The 18,724-nt window shown below is 42.9% G+C and overlaps 1 protein-coding gene across 1 annotated transcript in view; it reads right to left on the reverse strand.

Annotated features, from left to right (window-relative positions):
- LOC104310338 (N-deacetylase and N-sulfotransferase 4) overlaps positions 1–14,312 on the reverse strand; it is a 104,281-nt gene extending 89,969 nt beyond the window's left edge. The window contains exon 1 of the mRNA XM_009911757.2: positions 13,587–14,312. The gene's annotated coding sequence lies outside the window, so the exon portion shown is untranslated. The remainder of the gene's footprint in view (positions 1–13,586) is intronic.
- Positions 14,313–18,724: the final 4,412 nt, after the last annotated feature.

The following is an 18,724-nucleotide window of genomic DNA, read 5'->3' on the forward strand; positions in this document are numbered from 1 at the left end:
GGTACAAGGTGCTTAAATCTGAGTCTGGCCATCGATGAAACCCTTATGTAATTCCTAAACTCATGCCAAATTACCATTGGTAACAATGAGCTGTATGAATCAGAAGCAATTAAAACTACCTAACTAAATAGGCCATGCTGCAATATGGCTTTCAAGAGGAATTAACAGCTTCCTGAATTATTTAGATTGTTTGTCTATCAGAACAATGTGAGACTGTAAACAATAGATGGGTTTTGAACTGCAGGGAAGAAACACTCTTTCCAGGCAGATATGTGTCAGTTGATGTGTTCTCCTCCATTAACTCTGATTACACCTGAGTTTCATTCTGCAGCCTACTCATTCAACCTTCAGTTTACACCTAGGAGAGGAAAACATTTGTAAGAAACACACTGAAGAAATTTGTCTAACAGTGTATTTTATGACTCTGGTAGATACCTCTAAGGAACCTCTTGGTTGTGTCAGTTCAGGGTCTTAAAAATGCAAGGGAGAAGTTTTAATTTTGCTTGAAATGCCTTGTGTACCACTCCCTAGCAGAGTACACATTTGGGGGGGAGCTTATCGAGCAATGAACAGGATGCTGAAGCCATTGTTAATGAATAGGTGCCTGCTCATGAGAGGCTTGCTGCTGCCCTCATGTCTAGAGAGAGGAAGGTGTTGCTGAGGCCATTTATGGCCATCCTATGTTCAGGTTATCTGCATTATCTTTGAGTTGGAAGCTTGCTAGGGGATTCCTACCCCTGTATTGTGGGCTGCTCCATCAGGGACCCTGCTGTGTGACACAGCAGTTGGCCAAAGGGTGAGTGGGGTGGAGAGTTTATCCATGGACAGAAGTGAAGTGTTCTGTGTTTAGTAATACCTTATGTGTGAGAGAAGGAATAGAAAAAGGAATCAGAGCTATCACTAGGAAATTAAAATAATCCTGGTAATTGTAAGAGTATTCCCCCCCCCTTTGGTGCCTTCCTTGTTCTGTGGTTGTGTTTGCTTGCTGGGATTTCCCTTCTTATTAAACCTCCAATTAAGATTTTATCAAAAGATAAAACTGGATCAAGTGCTCCAGTTTTGGTGATGAGTCACTCAGCCTGAGTCTGAGGCTTTACTGGAGCAGGAGATTTGCTCCAGTGGGAAGAGCAGCCTGGCTGGTGGCTAACCTTTCCCCAAAACAGCTAATTGCAGCAAGCCTTAGTTTTGGCAGGAAGAGATAGGCAGCTCTCTTGGAAATAATGAGGAAACCCTCTTGACTGCATCCTCTGCGTCGCTTTCAGCACTAGAGGGCAATATTTTCTTGCTTTTTAGCAGCCAGCACCTGCTATTACCTGACTGGCAGCAGATAGCCCTGGCTGCGGGCAGGCTCTTTCCACAAGGGCTTCAGAAATCCCCCAGGGCAGGTAAACCACCTTAATTAAAGCTCTTATGTTTAAAAATCAGTAAAAGCCAGGACTTCTGTTTCAAGGAATCAGCCACTCTGTCACACTGAGGACTCGCCCAATGCCTCAGCTTGCACCCTGGAGCACATCAGAATAGCATGCAAAGAGACCTAAAACTGCACAGTTTTTCCTCCTTGGATCTTTCTGGACCCAAAGCTGCCACAAGAATCCGTTTCATGGGCCAGATCTTTGCTGCTCCTGTTACTTGTATTGCTAAAATATGAGAAGTCAATGACTTCATTCTAGGCAAAACAACAATGTGATCTGCATCCCCAAAACTTTGATCCAAATAGTATTATTAATAATATTATTAGGTCTGGTAAGACCTCACCTTCAGTACTGTGTCCTGCTCTGGAGACCTCAACGTGGGAAGGACATGGACCTCATGGAGTGAGTCCAGACAAGGCCCATGGAAGTGATCTGAGGGATGGAATGCCTCTGCTGCAAGGACAAGGTTGAGGGAGCTGGGGGTGTTCAGCCTGGAGAAGAGAAGGCTTCAGGAAGACCTAATAGTAGCCTTCCAGTACCTGAAGGGGGTTACAAGAAGGCTGCAGAAGGACTGTTTGCAAGGAGCTGCAATGATAGGATAGAATGAGGGGCAATGTTTTGAAATGAGAGAAGAGCAGATTTAGATTGGATTAAGAATAAGTTCTGCACCATGATGCTGGAACACTGCAACAGGTTGCCCAGGGAGGTGATTGAGGCTATATCCCTAGAGTTATTAAAAATCAGGCTGGACAAGGCTCTGAGCAAGTGGAGGATGTCCCTACTGACTGCAGAGGAGTTGCACTAGATGACCCTTGGAGGTCCCTTCCAGCCCAAACCATTCTATGATTCCATGGTAATATTTATCATATTAAAAGTAAACTCATACATCTGTGTATGCAGCTGTTATATCAAGTGCAAATATTCCCACTGATCTAGATGTCTGAATGTTAGACCTGATGAGGAATCCTGGCACAGAGCAGATCTTCTTTTCAGTTTGCATATTGTTTGAACTGCTCAGTTGAACTGATTGTACTGTTCAGTTGGAGGGGAAAAAAAAAATACATTAAAAAAAAAAAAAAGGCAGAAAAGGAAAAGTGTGAAGTAATTAAAGTTTATGAAAATAAATCAGCTATGTTAGCCATTAGTGGGACATTTTCCAAGGCATAATTGGAAGTTAAGTGCCATTTGTGCCTTTGAAAGTCTCCCCCTTAAAGTTCAACAGCTTTATAGTCACTGAAAAATTCAAATATCTGTGGAGTATTTCTGTGCTATATTAATTTGAGAAACATGCAAATAGGCTATATTTCATAATTAGTGTTACTAATGGAGTTTCATTTTAGAAACCAGTGGTTGAGGTTCTGTGTTCCTGTGGTTACTGGACAGCATTCCCTAACTCTTCAGGGGAAAAAGCCCCAAGCTGGGTAGATTTGATCAGGGAATCAAGGTTACATTCATCCAGAGTTGGTCCTTCAGTAGATGTTCAGTCTTGCACTCAGCTGACTCCCTAGACATGGGGCCTTTCCCCAGGAAGAGCAGAACTCTGCAGCACAACTCTTTGTGATGCCATAACCATCTGCAGGAACTGTAATTTTTCTTGAAATCAGGAAGCCAAAGAAACAGTGGTTTAAAAATTGCTGCCTCCTAGCTAAATAATACTTCCTGCTTCCCCCCCAAAATGCACTTGATTGATGATTAAAGAATGATGATTTTGAAGATGATTGATTGGGAGATTAGTGCTCAACTATTTAAAACCAATAGCACAATGGTGAAGGGAAAGAGCTATTTATTCGTACCATGTGTTAACGTGGCATCAGATTAAAGCTGATTCTCTCATGGTCCACTTCCTGTATGCAAACCTCCTCCCAGAAGTTAGTGATTTAACAAGCATCTTGACCAAATTAGGTGCAATTAATGGGACACACACACACTACAAAGACAGTTGCATATTGCAGATGCTAATGGGGGATTGCTGAAATGATGAAATTATTGCCTGGGTAACTGAAATGACAAAGTTATTGCCTGGGTAAATAGAGAAAACTCCTTGAAGAGTGAGAGTTGCCGTCTTCCATCATCCACCAGGAGTGATAGGTGATAAGTGAAGACACTTGTGTCACCACAATATGGTCATTTCCAGTCTGTCTGCACCAGAGTGCAAGGCTGTGTGGAGCTCTCTGTGGGTAACTGATCTGAAGGCAGGTCAGGGATTTCCTCTCATCTTATTCCAGCATCACTCAGGAGTCAGAATGTCTTTATTTTCTATGTATAAAACTTCCCTTTAGGCTAAACAAAATAACATAAAGTCTTTCCTCTTTTCTTTCCTTGCTAAGCTTGTATGACTCCTGCCATCTATTAGCAGCCCAATGATCCATGGTACCTGCCTGCTACTCCTTACATTGCTCATTCACTGCAAACTGAGTTGAATGGAAAATGACTGACCATTAGTTCAGGGTTTTGAATCACTGCAGAGGTTGAAAACAGCTGCTTTTTTTTCCTTTCCTTTTCTTTTCTTTCCTTCCCCCCACCCCCTTTCTCAGAAAAGTTTCCAAGAGATTTTTTTTTCCTGAGCTCATCAAACTTGGGTGCTTCTTGGAAGTAATTTTGTTCTTTTTCTTTTCAAGTTTGAAGTTGCAATGTGTTTTGTGTCTGTAAACTCTTCACTCTTCATCAGCTGCTAATGTCTGATTGCCAAAGACAGATTCCTGTAAAGCTAACAGTTTGCCTCTCTCCCTGACCACCAAAGTTGATCTGTTATCTGTTTTTGTTATGATTAGTGTTGTCAGATGTGATGGGAAGCATGCTGATGCTGGGGTTCTCTTTATTTTCAGTGTTTTACACATCTTTTAACTGGGCAGGGGAATTGTGGTTAGAGAAAACCTTGTAATGACTGCTTCTATTCCTGCAATACTTCCAAAGGTGTCCTGATAGCCAGCACTGACTTGCATCAAGTCCCACTCTCCTGAACACATGCGGTAGAGGTGCTGCCATAGCAGTGTGTAAGCAGACATAGGTAGTTCTCATGAATTCACATGTTATCTGAAGTTGCTGGCTCACCAAGTGTTTGGGGCTTTTCTCCTGATAATGCTTTTTGACAGGTGACTGTAGCCTTTGCTAGTGAGCCTCCCCCTTACAGGTATTCTCTGTGAATCAGTGGTTAAAGCAGGCTTTGCTGTTTTGCTGAGGCAGCCTGCAAACCATTCCCCTGCCCTCATGCAACAAATCTTCTGATCTCCCTTGGTTAATGGCTCTTCATCACTTTTCAATTCATAGTTTAATGCTTCAATGGAAGGCAATTTGAATTCGTTTCACTTTTCAAGTAAAACTTTTGTGAGGTGCTGTATCAGATGTTTTATTACAGTCCATCCATTCTGTTGCCATTTTCTGCTTTTACAAGGCTGTCAATTAGCTATCCACTTTCAATAGAATGATTTGTGTTGTGAAGTCAGTTGAGACACAACATTTGTGCAATATAATGGCTGCCTAACTAGAACTCCTTAAAGTCAATCGATGCAATAGGCAAACTCTGTATGTCTTGTTTGATTCTTTGTAAAAGCTAATGCATGGGAAAAAAAGATCCTTCAAAAACCCAAAAATCTTTTAATAGTGCTATTGGCAGCTGAATAACTGCAGATTTGCTGTATCTGGTTTGAAAATTGACCAAGAATTGCTTTGCCTTTTGGAGGTTTCTTACAGAAAAGTTTAACAGCTCCTGTTCTCAAGAAGGGGCCCTTTGCCTACAACACACAGTCACAGAATCACAGAATGTATCTGCTTGAAAGAGACCTTCAAGATCATCCAGCCCAATCTTTGACCCATCACTGAAGGGTCAACACTAAACCATGTCCCCACACTGCTTGAACACCCCCAGGGATGGTGACTCCTCCACCACCCTGGGCAGACCGTTCCAGTGCCTGACAAAGCCTCATATACAGCCTAAACCTCCCCTTGTTCAGCTTGTGACAGGCTCTGGAACAACTTGATAGAAGCTAAACTCTTTGGTCTTTATAATTTATTTTTTTAAGTAGTTACTGGCTTCCCACATTTTCTGGTTGCCTATTGTTTTTGTGGAGCCTAAAAATGTTTGCCACCATAGAAGATAATGGAAATGTCTCCACCCTTATATCAGTAACAATATATTTCACCAGATGATATGTTTTGTGGTCTCTGTATCCTGTCACAGGGACTAATTGTGAGAAAGTCTGATGTGGTCACATCTGTGTTCAAGGAATTAGGAAGCCACTCACTTATTTCAGAGATACTTCTGTTACATGGTAATGATCTATTTCTACAGCAAAGGAAGTCTATTTAAACCTAGGTAACAAAGACTTTGTACCTAAATCCTTCAAGCAGGGCCTTTACCACATGAGCTCTGGGTACATTAACTGCCTCTGGAACACCTTCCCTATGTTTATTTTTAAAGTGAATTCTGCTGCAGTCCCCTCTCTCCATCTTTCCCACCCTGGATGAAGAGTTTTGCAATCGTTGAGAGGATTTAGTAGGAAAATGGGTAGAATGTACAGTGAGTGAGCTGCCTATGATGAGAGCAGGAGTGTGGGCTAGGGCACCACCTAAGTCATCAGCACTGGTGACAGCCTGGCAGGTCTTAGCCAGCACATAGTGGTAGGGGCAGGCAATGGCTTTCAGACAAAGAAAGATTGAGGAGAGTAAATTAAAAGAGTGAGATTCCACAGACCTGCACAATTTCAGGCCATTTCCTCTTGTTTTATCACTTGATACTACGGAGAAGAAACCAACCCGTACCTCACTGCAACCTCTTTTCAGAGAGTGTAGAGAGCAATGAGATCTCTCCTCAGCCTCCTCTTCTCCAGACTAAATCCCAGTTCCCTATAGTATCCTCTGGGGGCCCTTGACTTTTTGCCAGTACTTCAGTTTTCCTGCCTGGGTTGTAGAAATCACAGCCCTCCTCTCCGTTTCCATCTGCATCAGCTGTGAAATGCTCAAAGGTGATCCTTGGTCAGTTCAACTGTATGCAGCATGGAGGGTGCAGACAGTGCATGCAAGGAAGCCAGTGCAAAATTCCCACTCTGATGTATTTGCTTGCTTCCTTTTTTGCCCCTATGCTTCATGCACTGCTTCAATTTCTTTGTATTCATTTCTGCTGCTATTTTATGGGGTTTCTGTGAGAGAAGCCACTTTGTCAGCCGAGTGAAAGATCTCTTCTGAGATTTCTGGTATGTCATCTGTGACCTATAGATACTGGTTTTTCTCTCTCTTTTTTTTGGATCAAAATATAAACAAATGTTTCCTTTCACAACAGCTCTTCTTTGTTTTGTTTAGATAGAGTTCAATTTAGAAATGCCACTAGTAGGATAAGGATCCTACTTGGGAATTCAAGGGATTTGTTGTGTGTGTTGAGTCATGCTAAGCTCAGAGACTGGAACTAGAACTAATAGCATTAGAGGTATGTGATGGAATAGTGAGGCTTTGATTAACCTGTTGTTTTCATGAAGAATCTCTGCTTATTGAACTACTGAAGCGTTAATTTATATTTGGAGGTAGGGAATGGAACAAAAGAAGTCCATCTGGCTCTCAAAATCTTTCTAAACACGCTGTCCCTGCACCAGGCTGGTGTGAGCTGTGTTTCTTTGCTACTGTTCTCTCCTCTGACCTGAGTGCACAGCTTTACTGTGTTTTCCAGCATGCGTCTCCAGGATGCATCTTGGAAGAGGAAATCCAGCCTAGCTTTCTGGCTCATGGAAGGGGCTTAGAAGCCAATAAAGTGATGGTAGTATCATAGAATCTACCAAATCTGATGGTAGATCACACTTGTTAGACCATGCCCATCAGATCCACATTCCTGCATCTTTTAAGAGTCTCCAGGGATGTTCATTCAACCACCTCCCTGGGGAGCTTGTTCCAATGGTAGAGAAAACCTTCAGTGAAGAAGTTTCTTCTAATGTCCAAGCTAAACCTCCCCTCGTGCAACTTTGGGGCCATTTCCTCTTGTCCAATCACTTCTTGCTACAGAGAAGAGGTCAACCCCACCTGGCACCAAACTCCTTTCAGGGAGTTGTAGGGATCTGGAAGGTCTCCCTTGAGCCTCACCTTCTCCAGAATGAGGTCTCATTAGTTGGCACTGCTACATTGTAATCTATAAAGTTCTCTTTTAGACAATATATGCATAAATACTTAATTTTCTAAACATAGATATTTTCCATGGAGGAGAGAGCCTTTTTGGAGGTACTTTAATTACCAATCTGACCATGCAGAATAACTCCTCATTCAGGCTGCCATGTGGAGCTTGCTTCAAAGCTGATGAAGATTGTGTCTCATGGGCATTGGAGAGTGTTGAGGGTTTTGAGGCAAGCACTGCTTGCTCTGTTTCTCATGGAATCATAGAATTGTTCCTGTTAGAAAAGACCTCTAAGATCATCAAGTAAAGCTGTTGACCTAACACCACAATGGTCATTAAACCATGCTCTGAAGTGCCACCTCTGTGCTTTTTAAACAGCTCCAGGGATGGTGACTCCTCCATCTCCCTGGGCAGCCTGTTCCAATGCCTGACCACTCTTTCAGGAAAGAAATTTTTCCCAATATCTAACCTAAACCTGCCCTGGTGCAACTTGAGGATATTTCCTCTTGTTCTGTCACCTGATATGAGGGAGAAGGGACTTATCCCTGTCAATTCAAAACAAACTTGGTCCCTCAGGTGCTAACATAGTTGTTGTGTGCCCGGTGCCCTGCAGAGGAAGGAAACACTGCGTGCATGTTTCTACACCTAATATAGGCATAGAATAGTGAAGCCATTTAAATGGCACAATAAATACAGTCTACTGACTAGTAATGAATAAAAATGCCCTTGTTCATTATAGCAGCTCTTTAGGTAGATAAGATGCAGGTGGTCTGGCACAAGGCAGATGGTCCTGTTTCTGTTAAATTTAAAAACCCCCAACAAACACCAACCTACAACTCTGAGAGCTTTAACATCAGAAGTGACCAGCAAGGGGAAAGTCTGTGTCTTTCCCAGAAGTGTAATCACTGCTGCAGTTTTCTCTCATTTCCCAAACTTTCTCTGTGAATCAGTGACCACCTGCCCTCCCCTCTGGTGATTTGGAGGGTGATAAATATCCCAGTGAGAGAGAATAAATTCAAAGAATACCCTGAGGCTCTGAAACTTGAGCTCTGGTGGTCTTGTAAAGTGCAGTCCCATGCAAAAGGAAAACACCTTGGATAAAACATCCCCTGAAACTAGAACATAGAAGTGGGTGCATATTTCATGACAGACTGTTTTAACTTTCCAAACAGTTGCCTTTTTTATGGCCAGTAGCTACTATTAATTATTTATCAGAACACTTATTTATACACTAAAAGCTAAATGCAATCCTTTCAATGGAAGGCTGGCAGAGTGCAGGCTGAAATAAGTAGACATGGATAGTCCTTCAGAAGGATAGGTTTTGTGCACAGCTCTGCTCAGGGAAGAGCCTGTTCACATTATTCTGTCTGCTGCATGTCTGATAATGATATATATGTGTGGGAGATTAAAACTCAGGCACTGGTAAAGCTCAATAGCTGTAGATCATCGAATCATGGAATTGCCTGGTTGGAAAAAAACCTTAAGATCAAGTCTGGCCATAACCTAACATCTCCTTGTATACAACTGTCAGACCAGACCTGAGTGTTAGCTCTGCATTCATTTCTTGGTGTTCTTGAATAGAATAGAATTAACCAGATTGGAAAAGACCTTGGAGATCATCAAGTCCAACCCATCACCCAACAGCATCTGATCAACTAAACCATGGCTCCAAGTGCCTCATCCAGTCTCTTCTTAAACATCTCCAGGGATGGTGACTCCACCACCTCCCTGGGCAGTCCATTCCAATGGCAAATCTCTCTCTGTGAAGAACTTCTTCCTAACATCCAGCCTAATCCTCCCCTGGTGCAGCTTGAGCACCATGACAGGATAGCAGATACTTCTCTCATCCTCTGACTGTGTAAGGGCTTACTGAAGTAGGAAGACTGTCCTAGCCAAAATGCTGCAACAGCAGCCTTGGGTGCAAAAGTATGCTCTTTGGGACATCATCTGGTACAACCACCTCAGCAGCTACATGTATCAGGAATAGTGTGGCCAGCAGGACCATGGAAGTGATTGTCCCCCTGTACTCAGCACTGGTGGGGCTGCACTTTGAATACTGGGTTCAGTTTTGAGCCCCTCACTACAAGAAAGACATTGAGGTGCTGGAGTGTGTTCAGAGAAGGGCAGCAAAGCTGATGAGGAGTCTTGTGAGGAGCAGCTGAGGGAACTGGGGTTGTTTAGCATGGAGAAAAGGACTCTGAGGGGAGACCTGGCTGTCTACAATTCCCTGAAGGAAAGTTGCAGCCAGATGGGGGTCAGTTTCTTCTCCTTAATATCAAGTAACAGAATGAGAGAAAATGGCCCCAAGTTGTGCCAGAGGAGGTTTGGCTTGGAGACTAGGAAAAATTTATTACCTGAAAGAGTGGTCAGGATTTGGAACAGGCTACCCAGGGAGGTGGTGGAGTCAACATCCCTGGAGATGTTCAAGAAATGTGTAGACATGGCACTTCAAGACATGGTTTAATAGTGATGTGAGGCTGATGAGAGGTCTTTAGAGGTCTCTCCCAACCAAAACAACTCATGTGATTCTGTCTAGGGGCTGTGCTAGGAGAACCTTGTCTTGGCATGCTTTGTGAGAGGAAGACAACTTGGGTTGTGAAAAGCAAACCAGAGATGCTTTCCCTGTGCCAAGCTAAGTAAGCCAAGGACAGGTCTTATTTCATCATCTTCCTTGGAACAAGGAGGAACCCCTTTCTTTTTGCTTCCTTTCTCATGAAAGCAGCCAAGCCTGCCCCAGCTTCTATGTCAGCAAACCCCATCCTCACAGCAGAGGGAGGACTCATCTGCTCCTCTTACCTGCACTTGGGGAAAGCAGCTGTGACCCTTCCTGCAGTCACAGGGATGGAAATGGGTTTAAATACTTCTCTGCTCTTCGCAGAGCTGAGTTTAAATCACCTCATTACAATCTATTACTTCAGTGTTTTCTTCATCAAATACTGACATGGTGTCTACACTGCTGTGCTGTTGCCATGTGATTTGGTGGCATTACTGTTTAGATAAAATATTATTAGTTTTCTATAGCAACTGTTAATTTTGGAAGGATCTGTGATTTCATTGTAATCATTACTGACAGTCGATGCAAGAAATGTTCCGGCTTGACGTGCATGGCTTTCATTTTCTTCCAGCACATAATTATTGTTAAGTTTTTTGATAGCTCAAACAATTTTTCTAATTTAGATGTTGACATAGATGGAAAACAGATTCTCTGTCTGTCTCTAGTGCTCCTGGGTGGCTAGCACTTCCTGAGGGACATTGCTCTAACATCTCAATAGGAGAAGTAGACTTGTTGCTGTGAGACTCTCAAGACGTGAGAGAAGACTTGAACTTAAAGCTCTGAGCAATTTCCAGCTCAGAGACCCTCATTCTCCCCTAGTCCAGCTCCACAACTTGCTCTAATGGTCCTCAATTCCATCCCAAGTCTGAGAATAAGGGATTTTATGGGTAAACTGACACCTTACCCTGTACTCCTTGATCCTTGCAAATGGTTTTAAACTCAGGCTCTCCTCACCTTGGAAAGTGTGGAGAGCTCTTGGCTCACTTTAAGTATAGTGCTGTGTTCCTGAAATGACTCCACAGGCTGGGGAAATTGCAGCTTTCTGCACAATTCTGAGTTCTCCTTTTCTTCTGCCACCCAGCTCCCGGCATGAAATTCTTTGCTGCTCTTAGCCCAGGGTTTGGTTTGTTCAGAAAAGCCCATTTTGCAGGTATGGAAAGCAGTTTCTTGGGTGTACCTAAGCTTGAAGCACTATGAAAGCTTTGCACAGCAAACACTTGATGGAAGCAGACATCAGTTTGTATGTGCAGCTGAATCTCAGCCAGCACCGTGGTCCTAGAGGCAGTCAAATCAAAATTGTTTGTGGGATAAATCAAAAAGATTTAGAAAGGAAATTACTTTTTTTCCTTTTGCTTAAGAATCATGATATTCTTTCCCTTATTGCTTGTAGAAAAATTAAATGAGAATCATCTTTTTCTGGTGGCGTATGATTAAATGTAATCTTCTGTTGATCCGACTGCAAACTCAGTCACAACTGCTGGTACCTCATCAGCATTTTGGTTGCTCAGTGTTGCTTTGGCTTTGCAATATTTGACCACGTTTCTCTTAAAGTATCTCATTTCAGAATCATAGGATACCTCTGAGATCATTCTTGTGCTGTAAGTCTTCAAAAAATATTAAAGCTTTAATATTAGCATATTTTTCTCTCACTCCTGCTGAATGGTAATTGAACTCCAGAGAAGCTCACAATAGCCTCTGTGCAGCCCCATCAGCTGAGTTTGATCAGTGCCATTACAAAGAGCAATCTGACAGATGGAACAACCTCTAAACAGCCATAAAGTTCTAATAGGACTTCCAGAACTTTATAGTGCGAGTTAACAGGATGTTCAGACTGAAATGGAAGTGTATGTGGGGGTGTAGATATATGTGTCTGTCTGTGAGTGATCAGTCACTCAAGCATCCTGCTCTGTGCTTAAATCTCACCCTCTGTAGTTGATTTTCTCCAGCAAAATGCAAATTAGAGGAGCACTTCTCCAGCCTCACAGCAGACAGTGGTGTCAACAAGACGTTAAGATACTTCTGCTTTCAATTTTGAGGCTTTCAGACATTAGGCATTTGCTATGAAAAGAAAGAAAAAACAAGGAAAAGGAAATGGCCATGTTCTGGAAAGGGACACAAAAAATAATACACATCCTTAAACTTCTGCCCAGAGCAATGTCCTTAGGAACATCTCATCTGAGCAGATCATGTTAACTGAATTGATAATATTCAGAAGAAAACTGGAAGCCAAGAATTTCTTTAGTTAAACACGACTTGGCATTTCCCCCATCTCTCCCTTCTCTAGAGCAGCATTTCGGAGAGCAAGTCTGACAGGGCAGCTTGGCTGATAGTAAAATGTGCATGAGCAAAGTGTGCAGACACGATGAGGCAAGACAGGGAAGCACCTGGCAACAACCCCAACTATTTAAACTTTATGAACAAGGAGGTTCTGCTCTTCTTCCACAAACAGCATCTTCTAGCAGGAAGAACAAAATTAAAAACTACTGAAGAAATAGGGTGCAAATGACTGATGTCTCTTCATCTTTTGCTCTGGTAACATTCAGAGGTAGGAAAGACAGAACTACCTGCTACATGGTGTAGGCCAGATTCTGCAGCATTTATTGACAGAGAGAGAAGGATCCAGTCAGAGTGATTAAGAACTGCAGAAGTTAGTAAAAAATGTTGTGCTAAATTCCCTGGGGAAAGGAGAACTTACCAAGCGTGGTTTCTATATGTATGTGTGGTTACATTGGTGTAGTGCTTGTAGGAAGGGATTTATTCACCTCTGAACAGCTCTCCTTTGAGTGTTTATTCCCAGCAGCAGTGATTTGGAGCCAGTGTGTCAGCGGGAAGATAAAAAGCACTGGGCTGCTGCTGTGTTCTGCCTCTGTAGTCGTCTGGAGAGCAAACACTGATTTCTTCCCTTTACCTCTCGCTGCCTACAACAATCCTGGCTTCCACACTAAAACATCATGCTGTTCTCAAAGGCAATGCTGCTGGCAGATGTTTAGATACCTGTGCTGGAAGAAAGCAGATCTGTGGGTCTCGGTTTCCTCACAGGACAATTGCTCTTACTTAGTGCATCTTTCCCATATATCTGTGGAAAGCTTTCAGGCTGTCATTTTGATATGCTAGTTTTTCTTAACTTTGGTAGCTGGCAGCAAATAAACAAAGTAGATTGAGCAGATGAAAGAAGAATTGCACCCTTATCCTTCTTTTTCCCCCTCGCACAATGTCCCACGCTCTAACTTCTGTGATCTTTCATACATTCAGCCAGACAACTCTTTCCCCTCTCTTTACAGAGAGGGCACTTGCATGCAAACTTTCCAATAATCCTTTGAACACCAGGCTCTAGGCAGCTCTCTGAAGCACTTGCCATACATAATTAGGTTCTAGGCAAACCATTTTACACACCATGTGGATATTTATACCTGCTCAGGTACTGCTTCCTTATCTCTGAGTACAGGCAGTGTCTATATAGTCGGATGAACATATCCCCAGTAGTACAGGTTAATGTAGCAATATGTGCAGAAGCTGAACAATAGCTTACCTAGAGGAGAATTTCTCTTCCTAGCGTGCAGGTAAGAGACATCTGCTATTCAAATCTCTTCACATGGCTCCAGGTAAACTCGGGAGAGTTTTCAATGGATAGCAGCTGTCTGAGCAGCATCCCGGGAAGGCTCCTCTCGCTTCAGCCCCGGGAACTGAACTCTACCGGCACGGTCACATCTCATTTATACACAGGCTGTCCTTTTCAAAACAAGCGGCCAGCTGGAATGATTCAAACCTCGGTTCAGCACTCTGTTAAAGATGCAGCTTCCTTCTTGCACATGGGGCTTACAGCAGAGAGCAGGCAGGCTACAGCAAAAAGGCTGGGAGAACTCTGAAATCACCCGAAGCCCAGCTGCTCCCGTTGTGAGTGCCGGTGCTGCCGCCGTGCCTCCTGTTTGCCGTCTCAGCCTCCCTCTCGCTCATATCTACAGGAATATCGAGGAGGCTTTGCAGGCTGGTGATTGGCAGAAGCAGCCAATTCCTCCAGCTAATCAACCCCCAGACTTTCAAGGACTCGAAGCTGCTCTGATGTCATTCCAAGCGAGGGGGGATGCTTCACACGAGGAGGACGCGGCGACGGAGGCTAATTCGGAGATGAGCTGCATTCCTCTCCCGGCGCCGTGATTGATTAGATGCTCTGGGAGGGTTTGCATAATCTGTCATTGTGCAGTTGGACCACCTCCCCTTCTGCCTGCCGGAGGAAAATGCCACTTTCAGCCTCTGAGTTTACACCTGGAGCCTCCAGCTGAAAACCTGGGGAAAAGGAAAAGTTAGAAGAGTCATTTTTTTTTCTATTCTGGCAGGAGAATGCTTGAGCTCCCAGACTCCCACACCATCCTCAGATGCTAGAGGAGGCTCCAAAAAAAACATAGTTGGAAGGGACCTTAAGTATCATCTAGTTTCAGTCCCCCTGCCATGGGCAGGTGCACTTCCCACTAGACCAGGGTGCTTAAAGCTTCATCCCGCCTGGTCTTAAGCACTTCCAGGGGAATCAAACACTAGAAGACTTTTTGTCTTCTTCTCTTGTTAGGCCACTGATAAGATGACCTGGGACAGCAAAAGGTGGGTTTTAATGCATGGCCAAAATCAAGCAGAGGTCACCCACCAAGCTGGTCATGAATGATCTCCCTGACACCACCCCTGGGTGGGTAGCAGCAGCATTCAGAGGTGCAAAGTATTTTCCTCCTGTATGCGGCACAAATTCCACCTGTTTGATGCATAATTCCTTATTAAAATCATTTCTCTCATCCAGCTAGAAAGGCAACCTCCCTCACAGCCAAAACCATGATTGTTATGCGACTTTAAATGATATTACAGAGGAAAACCTAAATGCTTTCTACATTAAAAAGAATTAGATTTTCTACCAATCTAATTTTCTGTTCTTGCCAACTTGACACCTTTCAATCCAAAGCCGTTCTTCGTACGGCACACCTTGGAATTGAAATTCAGCCAATTCTGTGCAGCAAATGCGAGGAGAAAATAGTTTTGTTCAAGGAGACTGGAACAAACCCATTCTGAGATGATGAATGACGCTGTAAACTCAGATTTGAATCATAGGAGGGTCAGCTCAACCTTTCGTGTTTCCAAAATAGTATAAATAAATGGTGTTCCATGCAGTTTGCCATTTACATCCTTCAGCTGGGACCTTCTGCAGGAAGAGCTATTTGCTCCCTGTGAATATCCAAGTTTCAGAGATGGTAGATATTCCAAACTGGGAGCTAATTTATTTCTTCTGGCTACATTAGAAACTGAGGGGAAAATTAGAATTCAAAGTAAGTCTGAGTAATTTCCTGCAATTTCTAATTACAGAGCATTCACTGGGGGACTTACACCTATGGCTGGCTCCGGATGTGGGATTTGTTTTCCTAAGTTGGGTGTGGGATTCCCTCCTTGCACCCTCTGTCACCATCAGAAGTGGAGTCAGGCTATAAACTAAAACCTCAAAATCAATTGAGGAAGGCTTCTGGTGCAATAGGTTGAAAACCATAGAAAATGGGAGCACTTCCTATTCCTAACCTGATGGTCCAAAAGAAAAAATGTCTGATGCTTTTGTCCTTCTTTCTCCTGGTACACTTGACTCCTAACTGTGCTTTGAGCACCACAGACATTCCTGCGAGTGGAAGGGTTTGGCTGTGGGAAGTGAGCGAGCTGCAGGACAGCTGTTGGCTGCTGTCAGATGTGGGAGCAGCGGTTCGCTGCTTTGAAGCCATTGCTGCAGATGTTCCCAGCTTGGGCCTGTGGCCAAGTGGTTACACATACCCTGCAGAGGGTATTTTAATTCAGATGCTAAAGTTGCTCTTTGAACTTAAATCCTTGGCTTAGGAGCATGCCATGCTAGATGAATTCAACATGAAGAAGCATGGCTGTTGGTTTGGGCTGCCTTGGTTTCTGCTGTTAGTGATTCATTTTAAGAGGAGGCTTGGGTGGCTCCCTGTGCCAGGGTCTGCTCCTATTTAGAACTGTGAGGACAGAATTGCTCTAACTCTCTCTATGTAATAAAAAGACCACAGCAACCCTTGGGGAAAAGACAGTGCAATTTGAATTTTCACTTCTCTCTCCTTTGGGTAGTAGTGAGAATTGGACTCTTCTTGCTCTGACACAAAGGCACTGGAGTTACTTGGGATCTCCTTCCACTCATGATATTATTCTCATGCTCTGCTTTAGGGAAAAAAATATGCAAGCAAGAAAATAGGGCAGGAAGAAACAGAAATGAAGTATGAATGGAGAGAAAAAGAAGGGAAATCCTAGTAATCAACCTAAATACTTCTTTCATAGGGTGGTTTAAGTCCTCTGCACAGGATGTGTGTTTCTCTTGCTCTTACCTACAGCCCAGGTTTTTGCATCAGCCATGGAAATTCAGTTTTAGTCAATATTTGTCTGATTTATTTTCCACTCTGTACAGGTAGGTGATCACAACTGCCTACCTAGCTCTCTTATCCCAGTAGTTGAAAAATTATAGTTAAAAACCTACCAGTACTTGGCTTAAAATTGGCATTATCTTCCAAAAGTAACTTTTTAAGTTTATAAATGGGTTTGTTGAGATGGCTTTCTTTTTTCTTTTGGTGTGCTTTAGTTCTAACTCCCTAGAGGAAGCAAGAGTTGCTTTGTTCTGTGTAGATTTTCTTGAAGCTTACATACATTACAAGACATACAAATGCTTTGCTTTTCTAAACCAAGTGCTTGCACCTAGGCCCTGCTTAGCACTCTGCAAGTTAACAAGACTTGGAGCCAGATCTTTTTTCTTTTAAAGGCACATCTGTATTTGCACTAAAGACAGCTGCTGAAAACCAGCATCCTTCTCCTGTTTAATGCTGAAATCCAGACTTTAATGTGTGCAGTTACCTTTTCTAAGTGCTGCACTGTCACTACAATGTCTACACATCTCTTTTTAATGTATTTATCTTTCCAGCACATTATGAGGTAGAAAACCACAATTCCTGCGGTTCTCTTCTTAGAAACAGGGTGCAGCGCAAGCAAATCCCTTCAGAAATTAAGAGGTATAATATATGGTATCTCCCTGCTTTACTCTTCCAGACTGTTTGAAAGCTTTCACTGAAATATTTGGATTGATGTTCTGTTGTTGTTGTGGTGAGCTTCTGTTTTCTCTCACTGCCCCCAGTTTCCTCGCCTGTTATTACAGTGCTCCCACGACATTTTAATAGGTGTTCCCTACTTCTCCTCTCAAAAAACTACCTTGCACCACAAAAGCCAGGCTTCAAAACTGACTGCAACACATATAACTGTCTCAGCTAAAGACACCTTTATGGCCTGTATTGAAAGACAGATGGCTTTTGACACTGAGGTTCATAATGAGTTTAAAAGAACAAGGAGTGACTGGTGCTGAAAGGACCAGCTTTTGCTTGAGCTGTGGAGACTTCTGATGAACTTCCCTGTGATTAAGCAACAGTGGGGTTTTTATTGAACACACAGAGCGGTTCCTCAGCTGATGTAAGCTGTCAAAACATCCACTGATTTCAGAGGAAAGTATGACAACTTATAAGAGTTATGGATTAGTCTCTAATTCTCTAGGAGCTCCTCAAGATCTGCAGAACTTAATTACGCTCACATCAAAAGTGCAAGAAGCATAAAGGCATAGCAGAATGTGATTTTTTTTGAGTGTTCAAACATATATTTCATTGTGAAAAGTCTGTTTGGCTTTTTGATGTCTCAGTAAGTTGTTAGGGGCTTGAATCTGAATATTTTGGTTCTGACTCTTAATGTGTAAGAGGTTTTAAATACTCAGAATTGTAGGGATGAAATATAGATACGCTGGGAGTTGAGCTGCATGCATCACAGCTCAGCTAAGACATTCATGTCTTCTACTGAAAGTGCCTGCTCTGGCATGGGTCACTCTTGTTTACCAGTGGCAGTGCAGAATGTGCTGCTAGTGGTCTCCTTAAGCATGAAGCACTGCAGCAACATCCACAGCAAAAATCATGCAAAGTCCTGCAAGCAGTAAAAAAAGCCATCATCACCCAAACCCACAAAACCAAACCAAAACCAACCAAAAAGTACCCAAACCAAAGCCCACTAATATACCAAACCAACCAACCCCCCAAAATGAACTAGATTTCCCTGTCTCTTCTATTCAGATTCTTTTGCCCTCTCCTCTTCATGATTGGACACACTTCTGCCAATGATGAAGGTAAACCAGTGCAGACTAGCTCTGTAATGAACTTCATCTTAAACTTTTATTCCTTTGTAAAACAGCTTTAGTATCCTAGTGTGGTTTTTACCTGCAAGAGTTTAGATGCATTAGTTTCAGAGAGTGTGTTGATACAAACTGATGTTGAAGTATCTGTTAAACCAACATAGATTCATTAACATCTAGCATTAGAGCTGCTTCACATCTCTCTAATTACATTACTATTTTATGCCTTGAGTGCTTACTCAACCATAAAAATATAAACTCTGGTCTTTTAAGTGCTGTTATCAAGATACTATCAAAGAAAAAAATGAGTTGGCTCTGCTTAATCCACAGTCTGATCTGTGTCACCACTTCCCACATTACTGTGACACTGAGACGAGGGTTCATGTCACGTGAGAGGAGCGCATCCTTGTGTATCCATAAAACATTTTGGGTTCTTGCACATAGTTTTCCTTGCAGAATCCTTCCTGGCTTCAGCTTTGGCCTGA

This window comes from Dryobates pubescens, chromosome 24 (genome assembly GCF_014839835.1).
Source record: "Dryobates pubescens isolate bDryPub1 chromosome 24, bDryPub1.pri, whole genome shotgun sequence".
Taxonomy (NCBI): domain Eukaryota; kingdom Metazoa; phylum Chordata; class Aves; order Piciformes; family Picidae; genus Dryobates; species Dryobates pubescens.